A 9,884-nucleotide genomic window follows, 5' to 3' on the forward strand; every position below is an offset into this window, starting at 1 on the left:
CTGGTTAAAAACTCAGCTAACTTATAATCTACATAAACCGGTCCCTCGTACTCGTGGCGCGTTCCGAAGGGGCCGGCGCGTTTTCGTAACATCGATAGACGCCCAGTGGGAAGCGGATCTCGTGGAATTCCCTTCATCATTCGCAAAAGAGAATAAAAACATTCGATACATGCTAACAGTAATCGATGTGCTCAGTAAATACGCATGGGCCAGGCCGATACAGTCAAAAACGGCTGATGATACGTTACAGGCGCTACAAGACGTGATTAAGAAATCCGGGAGAAGGCCCGACAAACTTCAGACAGATGAGGGGCGGGAATTTACTAATCGAAAAATGCAGGGGTGGTTGGAGGAGGCGGGAATTCACTGGTTTCACACCTACAGTGATAAAAAAGCTAGCGTCGTTGAACGTTTTAATCGGACTCTTAAGACGATGATGTGGAAATACTTTACATATAAACAGACACGTTCCTGGCTCCCCATTCTACCACAACTTCTCGAGAATTACAACAACACCGTTCATGGAAGTATCAAAATGAAACCCAGGGACGTAACAGAGGAGAACGATTGGCAGGCATTTTATACACTATTCGGTCCTGAGTTGGCAGCGAGTTGGCAGCCGGGGAGTTAACCCTGACTTCAAGCCGGGAGAACGGGTCCGAATTACAAAATACAAGACCACTTTCAAGAAAGGATATTTACCAAATTGGACAGAGGAGATTTTCGTGGTTTCAAAAGTTGTGTATGCGGCTGGACTGGGAACGCCGCCAGTTTACAAAATAAAAGATCTGAATGGAGAGGAAATACTCGGCACTTTCTATTCTGATGAACTTCAGAGCGCCCTTTCGGAAGGTGCCGACGAGCTGTACAGAGTAGAACGAATTTTGAAGACGAAAAAATTAGAGGAAAGAAATATTATCTGATAAAATGGGCGGTTATCCGGAAAGTTTCAATAGTTGGGAGCCAGAAGAAAATGTTATTAGAACTTCGTAAGTACTTCGTAAGTTCCTGTGCTGGTTCTTGTCAAGTACTAACGTAAGTACTAACGTAAGTATTTACGAAAGTTATTCAATAAGTACCATGGAAAAAGTCTTAATTTCTTGAAAGAAGAAAGTGTCAGTTTACCACCTCGCTTCCACCCACCTGGCCAAGTATTTATCATGTACTGTCGTAAGTAATGTTCACTTATTGCATCTTTTTCGGCAGTATGTGGATGAGGTGGTACCTCAGTTCCTGAACATATTAAGTTTGCAAGATCTTCAAAGCGACTTCTCATGTTGCCACGGTCCGTTCTTTCCAATCCTCCTTGTTCAGCTTTATCGATAAGTTCTGGCTGAAGTATAATGTACACAACTGACATGAACCATAGACAAGTAACTCCAAAGTCCACCCTTTTCATCATATCAAGTGCTCGTAAGTCAAACGGAGCATTATAAGCACACACTGTTTCACAAGCATTAAGAAGTTTGTGTAGGTTCTCGAGTGAGACTCGAGGTTGTTCTAGTTGTTCTTGACCAGGTGGAAAGTAAGCTTTTTCAAGTTCCTCCTCCTCGAAACCGTCTATTAAAAATCCCTGGCTACCGCCGGTCCATGCAATTCCAAAGTCAAAAGCTTGTGGAAAATCTACTGGTCCGACTGTCTCGGTATCAATTGTTGGATTAAGTATATTCTTGAGAACGAGGGGCGTAAGAGCGTTCCGAATTACCAAACATGGAAGCCTGTAGTCGTGGCAAATTTCTAAGAAAGTCTGTTTGAACTTGTTGTGAATCTCTTCTAATTCTTTTAAGGCGGTTATTTCGTACGACCTGGCTCGAGTCAACACATTCCGCCTGCAATAATCCCAAGGCATATCTTTGAATATGATAATGAAACTATGTAAATGGTCAAATGCTCTAGAAACAATCTTTTTTTCTTCCCACTCCGTGGAAACGCCCCGGATTCGAGAAAAAGTCAGATGTTGAATTATGGAAGAGTCACAAATAATGTAGCGTTCCGAAGGAGAGGCCCTCCCAGCCTGACATTGTAAACTAAGCGTATGTTCTATAAACTGGTTCTGAAAATCGGCAATCGAAACGTGGCGTCCATTATAAAAGTCGGCAATGTTGCTGGAAAAACTAGTGTCAAATTCTGGTACGTGATACGGATCCAAATTTACTGCATCGTAACTCTTACCACTTCCAGTTGGTCCATTTATGAATATGTATGACATTTTGGTGATACTATATCATAGAAATTTTTTAAAAAATTTTTTTTTATTAAGATATATACGATAAGACAATGACAATCCTTTCTATTTCAGATGCAATAAAAATACTTGAAACCGGAGAAAACATCAAAATTGATGATGGAGGCAAATTAGTATTTGGTGAATATGTAGATCCTTTCATATACGTAGACAGTGAGCTAGAAGTAGTTTTCAATATCGGACCTAAGTACGGTTCGGGAGGAGATCCAGCTACATGCGATGGGGTGTGTGTCCGTTGGCAACAAAGTCTTCAAAAGTTTACCGATCTGATAGTATTCCGTACCCTAGGTGAAAGTTTCGATGCAAGCACTGCTAAAAGTTATGCTGCAAGCCTGACCGCTCACTCCAAGAATACTACTGGATTTTACAATCCATCTAAAGTGTATCAGAAGCGAGGGAGCGGGGCACAGCCAGTTGCGTATTTTAAATTTCAGTTTAAAAGAGGGGAGGGCTCACGATTTCGCTACATGTATTGATATGGTTCAAGAAATTGACTGTGCTTTTAAAACAGTGAGCCCATTGCCAGTCCGAGAAAATCCTGCTATTGTATCTCGTAATATCCGGAAAGGTAGTAAGATAGAATTCTTAGCATTTAAACCGCGCTTAAGTAAGCGTGCTCTTTCTTTCACTGTTGAGAGGTTATTTTGTGCTGCGCCTAATAAACCAGAAATTCAAGATGTGGAAGAACTAGTCGACTTAGAAAGATTAGGTGAGATATATAAACAAATAAATGCTGACAAAAATATTATAGTGGATTTTGATGACCTATCATAGAATAATTATTTTTTCATTTTAAAAATTTTTAGGATAGTATATATCATAAAGATTATTATGGCCAGTCAATTACATACAGCATTCAATGGAGCAGTTTTACAAAAAGAATTTCCTGAAGTCAAGCGAGTCGAGGATATCGGGGAGCTGGTGGATATTGAAGGTATGGCCAAAGAAAGAAAGATGTACTCTGTTTATACTGAAATGGAAGTCAAATTATCGGATCCGAAAACTGGTAATACACAACCGCGTACATTGTATGTTAAATTAAAAGATACATACACAAAAGATGTAAGAGGGGCGGATGTGGGGCAACAATTAGTAAAACGCTACGACGATATGCTTGATACAATTCAAGCTGTTGAGGGTTCTGGCCTCGTTCTCGAGGAGATACTTAATTTTGAAGTAATTCTAGTAGAAGTTTTACTCGGTGCCGGGGCTGGCGCAGTCCAGCTTCCCGGATGGTTAAAAAATAAGCATTGTGTTAGCGAAATTATTCTACCGGTGAGGTCTGAGAATTGTTTTCAGTATGCTGTCGTAGCAAGTATAAAGTTGAGCGATCCCGAGTTTCGCAAAAAGAAATGTGGTCAGGTAAGGAGAAAATGGAATACATTTTACAAATTTATTGCTGACTACTGTTGGGATGGAATACCATTTCCTACGCCCGCTGATCTGTCCGTGTTCGGGCGCTTCGAGCAGCAAAATCCAGGCACGAAACTTCAAGTGTTTCAGATCTATGAGTCCGATCCCGACCCGTCAGACATAACTATGTTATATAGCGGAGTCCCTGACGGCGGAGCGGATCGGGTAGCAAATATATTACTGATAGTTGGAGGGGAGGGCGGGGGTCACTTCGTGCCAATTACTTCATTAAATCGTCTTCTTAATTCATATACTAATCGCAAGAATGAACACAGAAGGAAGTGTATTTGCTCGGTTTGTAAAAGAGGTTTTAAGTCAACAGAAGAATTAGAAGAACATCAGGTATACTGTGGAACAGACACTGCCCAGCCAGTTTTTCCTAAGGAAGTATGTCAATTCGAAGGACATCGGAAGAAGGTCCCCGCCCCCTACGTCGTCTATGCAGATACTGAGGCAATTATTGAGAAGGGGACCGGCCGACACATTCCAATTTGTCTTTCGTATGTTATGGTGGAACGGGGGTGGACCCCTTCGGAACGGCGGCCCACCGTTTATGGTAAAAGAACATTCACAGGTCTCTCCTGTGTTACAGAATTTCTAAAAGATATGAAGGGGAGGGCTGAGAATTATTCGAAATCGTATTATTGGAAAATAAAACCGATGGGGGATCCTTCTAATTACGGCAATCCAGTCTGTATTGCATGTGGAGAGCCGGCAGGATACCGAGTAGTGAAGGAGGAGGCGACCTTTTATTGCGAAGGATGCCGGCCGTCGAGAACCATTCCTATCTACTTTCACAACCTCAAGGGATACGATGGTTCTTTTATTTTGAAAGAATTACATGAAATAGATGATGGTCCCGGACAAGAGCCAAATATCATAGCTAAGACGAGCAATGGAGGAATTATGGGTCTCTCGAAAACATTTATCTTTAGCGCCTCAGTTGTTGTCGGTGGAGAGTGGCCGAACCGGAAGAGGGAGATAAAGAAACGTTTCTTTTCTATAAGTTTATGGACAGTGCTCAGTTGATGATGGGGTCGCTCGCGAAGTTGGCAACGACTGTGCCGGACCACGGATGGACGGTACCACTTACGTACCCGGACATTCAAAGGGCGAAAGGTTTCTTCCCGTATGAATATTTAGACTCGGTTGACAGACTGGGAGAGGAGGAGCTCCCGGAGAGGGGGGAATTTTATAGCGAATTGACGGAAGAGGGGATTTCAGAATCTGATTATGAGCATGCATTGAAGGTGTGGGATGAAGTGGGATGTAAGACGATTAAAGATTATATGGAATTCTATTGTGAGACGGACGTTCTCCTTCTTGCAAATATATTCGAAAATTTCCGCGACACATGTTTAGAAGCTTACAAGTTAGATCCAGCCCACTATATGTCGGCGCCGGTCTAACATGGGATGCTATGTTACTTTATACAGGTAATAAGTTTGGGCTCATTCAAGATGCTGAGCAGATGAATTTCGTACAGAGGGGGATTCGAGGCAGTATCAGCCAGTGTAATATTCATTACTTACAGACAAATCATCCTGCTTACGTCGCCGAAGGGGCTGGCGGGAATTACGATCCAGAGAAACCGTTGACTGAAATAAAATATCTCGATGCAAACAATCTCTACGGCTGGGCAATGAGTCAACCAATGCCCTACGGGTGGACTTCATTGGATGACGATGGAAGAATGGGTTAGAATTGCGGAGCAGGCTTGGGAGGGTGGGGACCCGGTTCCACCTTTCCACCAAGTTTTCTAGAAGTAGACTTAGAATATCCGGTCGAATTACATGAAGAACACAGCGATTTGCCATTAGCGCCACATCACTATGAATTTCCGAGGCAGGGCACTCGATTGATTACAAGTGTGTTGGACAGAGAGAGATACGTCTTACACTACAAGTTGCTGGAATTCTATCTTCGGATGGGAATGAGATTGAAAAAGATTTATCGGGTGCTTGCTTTCGATGAGGCGCCATGTCTTGCAGAATATATTGACTTTAACACTAAAATGAGGGCAAAGGGAAAGACAGATTTCGAAAAGAATTTCTATAAGCTGATGAATAATGCAATGTTCGGTAAGACAATAGAGGATGTTCGAAAGTACAGAGACTTTAAATTTGTTTCGGACTGGAACGGTACGGATAGCGGCCGTAAAAAGATTCAGAAGTATAATCCAAAGACGAAACATATAACTCTCATAACTTCCGAAGAGGATGGCGATTCCTGCGACAGTGCCCTACTGGAACTGAAAACGGATGAGCATAGATATGTAAAACCAGTTTTCATCGGCGCCGCAGTACTCGAACTTTCTAAGCTGCTTATGTATGAGACGCATTACAATTACTTTCGAAAGCGGTTCCCTGGAATACGATTAGCCTACATGGATACTGATAGTTTTGTTTACAGTGTGCCACTTCCCTCCCCGGACGTAACTTTCAATGATATAGTTCGGGAAGATGTGGAAAAGAATGGTAAGGAGTCGATCTACGATACTAGTGGCCTTCGGGATGAGATGGGAGTTCCGAAGATTAATAAAAAAGTGATAGGTAAATTTAAAGATGAGTTGAATGGTGAACCTATTCTTGATTTTGTCGGCATACGCTCGAAAGTGTATGCTTTTCGAACTCCCGTTTCCGAGACGAAAAAAAATAAAGGGGTTAAAGATGTTTGTGTTAGAAAACATTTGAAATTTGAAGACTATTATGATCTGTTTAAAACTGGGAATAAGCCGGAGCCGGCACAATTTGTACAGTTTGTACGGAAAAAGGCTGGAGAAATTCGTAGTGAAAAGCGTAGTAAAATCATGATGGCGCCAAATGATATCAAACGTGTGCAGTTATACAATCCAGACACGGGAGAATGGCTGGCAGAAACATGGCCGATAGGAATGACGGGTCACGGTTTAAAATTGTAAAGACTTTAATCTACTATTTTCAATAGAGACCAGGGCATCGCTAATAACATAAACGTGAGCAAATATATTGTCATCGCGAGCGTCGTCGGCACCCTTAACTGAGGTGTCTTTCTTCAGAATTTCAAGTTGAATTCCGTCCTTTGTGTTCATTACTTTTAAACCATTTCCATGAAACTCAATATCTTTAAAACTACGCAGATCGATAAACAGACAGAATTTATTCTTCAAATAATCGACCTCATCTATATCAATTTCACACCAATCTTTATCTTCAGCAAAATACCGTCGTGTTTCTTTCCAAAATTGTCTTGGTATCATCTTCTGAGCGTACACTTTATTTGCAATGCCCTCAATCATTACAGACACAGATTCAATGGATGGGTTAAAGAAAAGTTCACTGTTCAGTTCTGACTGATTCTGATTTTTAGTGAATAGTATAGCGATACCTCTTATGCTATGTCGTGGTACATTTATATTTTCATTGATAACCGTGTCCGATTCTTTCATCTGGATTGTTTTAGAATGATGTATATGCTCGTAAAGGTAACTTTTTCCACCGTTGTAATAACCAGCAGTTGACCTCGCGAGTTCGAGGTCAGAAATTGTTTCGTATTCCATTTGAATGTTTTTTAATTTATATTTGGCTGTAACAACATTATTACTAACAAGTAATTGGGAGGCGGGTGCCAACGTAATTTGCCATTCAATATGACTACCTAGCGCTGATGGATATGCAACCCCATGGCCTGTTATGAGGGATGGGACAGACGAATAGCATATTTTGTTTTATATGTTTCAAAAAGTAAATTATCACCCCATTTTGAAAGCCTGTCGTCATCTGCATCGGTCGCGCCGCTTCTTAATTTTCTTAGATTTTCGTTCTGAATTCCGTACAGTGTCATGTTCGTTCTCTCCTTTTTATGTTTGAAGAGATCGCGATAACATTCAATAAGGTTATATTTATCCAAATTGAAAAGTGGCTCACCCTCAAATGTGAGAACCATACGCTCCACCAAATTTTTTGCAACATTTTGTACTACCCGGTTATTTTCATGTCCCATTACTTCGAGATCAAAAACCAGGTCGAAAGTATCTGGAACTAGTACTACTCCGCTTTCTAACTTCGGACATCTTATGATAAGTGTCTGACGTGGATCTGCCTCACTTGGATTATGAGCAACCACATGATGAGTTCTTTCTGACTTCGTTCCCTTCGGTATTCGGTTGGTGTAATTCGGTAATAATGATCTATCGTACCCCATTTTCGTGTAATGTATATAGTAGTTAAGAAAAAAAAGAAAATTAATCACATCTTTACATAAATATTTCCGTCTGACTGAAAGATAAATCGATTACCTGTGTCGCGAATCAATCGAAGAACCCAATATTCTTGGAGATGATGAGCCTCTTGGTCATCCTCAGTATCCTGGAATACAGCTATGAATTCTAGTCGCTTAAAGAAGTTAGTCTTTTGACATTCCTTCACGAAAGCTAATATATTATGATATAGATTATCATCTTTGAGTCGGACACCTGGATTTGCCCGAAGGATATGGCGATTTACCCGCCGAAGTTTGCACCATTCCAATTCGACAGAGAAACCAAACAGGTCTTTATTTTTAGAAAGAAACTTTGCAATATTCTTTTCACCAAACATGCGGAGCCATATATTAGTACATAATTTTATTTATAATGACTAATGTTAACCCAGTTAAAAATATCCATAGCTGTTCTCCAACAAATCCGACCACCGATCCTGCTGTTTTTAATAGAAAACTGACAAGGGAGCCGATTAAACCTGGTATTGCAGCAGCACTTTTTAGGGCCAAGGTTTTTAACCATTCACCAAATTGCTTTACAATTTCTTTCGCTTTTGTATATACTTTGGGCGGACCTGAACCTCCTGCGTTTGCTCCAGTTCCTGCTCCCGCTCCTCCTCCTCCTCCTCTAGTCACAGCTAGGGCAATTGTTGACATTGTCATTCCAAGGGCAGTCAGTATTGCAGCGATTGTAATACCATTTCGTTTAAATAATTCTGTCAGCTTCAGCCTGAGTGACAATTCTGGATCGGAAATTACATCACGAAGAGACCTAGTCGTAGCCAGACTTTCACGTGCCTCACTGATCTTACCATGTTCGTATTCAATTCGTTCAACAATTTTAGCTTCTCTTGTTATGAGTTCAGCTAGTAGTTTCTTGGCTTTTTCTTTCCCTTGGGTGTGATCTTCAGGAATTTCCTTTAACTGTTTTTCAACTTCTCTTTTCTCTAGCCTTATTTTAACTTTTTCATTGTTAAGCTCGCCAAGACGCATATTCGCAATCCTTAATTCATCATTAATAGCTCGATATTCTGGGTTTAGATTGTTCCATTGTTCGATTTTATTTTCAAAAGCTTGTATTTTATCTGCATTACCAGAAGCATCTTGTCGTAAGAATGTCAGTTCATCTTTGTATACACCCATGTCTTCTGGCGTCATCTTCTCAGCCGGTATTTTATCGTTTTTCACATCTTCAGAATACAATGTTGATCTAACAAATTCGGGCTCTGCGCTGCTCCCCCTCAAACTGTATACTTTACTTACAAATTCATATCCTCCTTCTTCTCTTTTTACTGTCTCGAGTGATCTAAATCCATGTCCTGTAGTTTTTGATAGCCTGAGGTTTTTATAATACAGCTTTCCATCCCTAATCTTTGCATTAGTAATCATTTCAATTCGTGCTGCTTCATCAGTAATATTATTTTCATCTAAGAATTTTTTAGCCATTTGTATTTTAAGTTCTACTTTATATCTAGTCGTAGGATCTACCTGCGGGCTCCGCGCGCTTGAGCTAGCAAGGAAAGGATCAGCTTCTGCAAGGGCATTATCATCGTCTATAAAGAATGTTTCAGCAGTAGCGTCATCATCATTTAAATTTGCATCATCGAAATCCTGGAGTGGTATATTTTCTTCTCCTCCTTCTGCCATATTGTATTTCTATATTACTACAATTATTTTTTATCATCCCTTACATATACAGTAAAAAAAATGCACATCTCAGTTGTTGAAAGCGTTGAACAATTGGCCGACTATATCGAAAGAACTAGCGCTGCATATCGTCGCAGTTACAAATTAATGGGTCGAATTGATATGGCTCTTAATATTACTAAGGGAATTCTTGTAAGCTCTGCTGTAATAGCAGCAATTCCAACAGTTCCGGTACTCATAGCTTTAACGCCTGTACCAGGTGTTATTATTGATGTAATACAAGGGAAAACTGGAGTATCAAAAAGGCGAGAGAAATACAAACATTATTACGTACAGTATA

The sequence above is a fragment of the Ptychodera flava genome, chromosome 20, assembly GCF_041260155.1.
Source record: "Ptychodera flava strain L36383 chromosome 20, AS_Pfla_20210202, whole genome shotgun sequence".
Lineage (NCBI taxonomy): Eukaryota > Metazoa > Hemichordata > Enteropneusta > Ptychoderidae > Ptychodera > Ptychodera flava.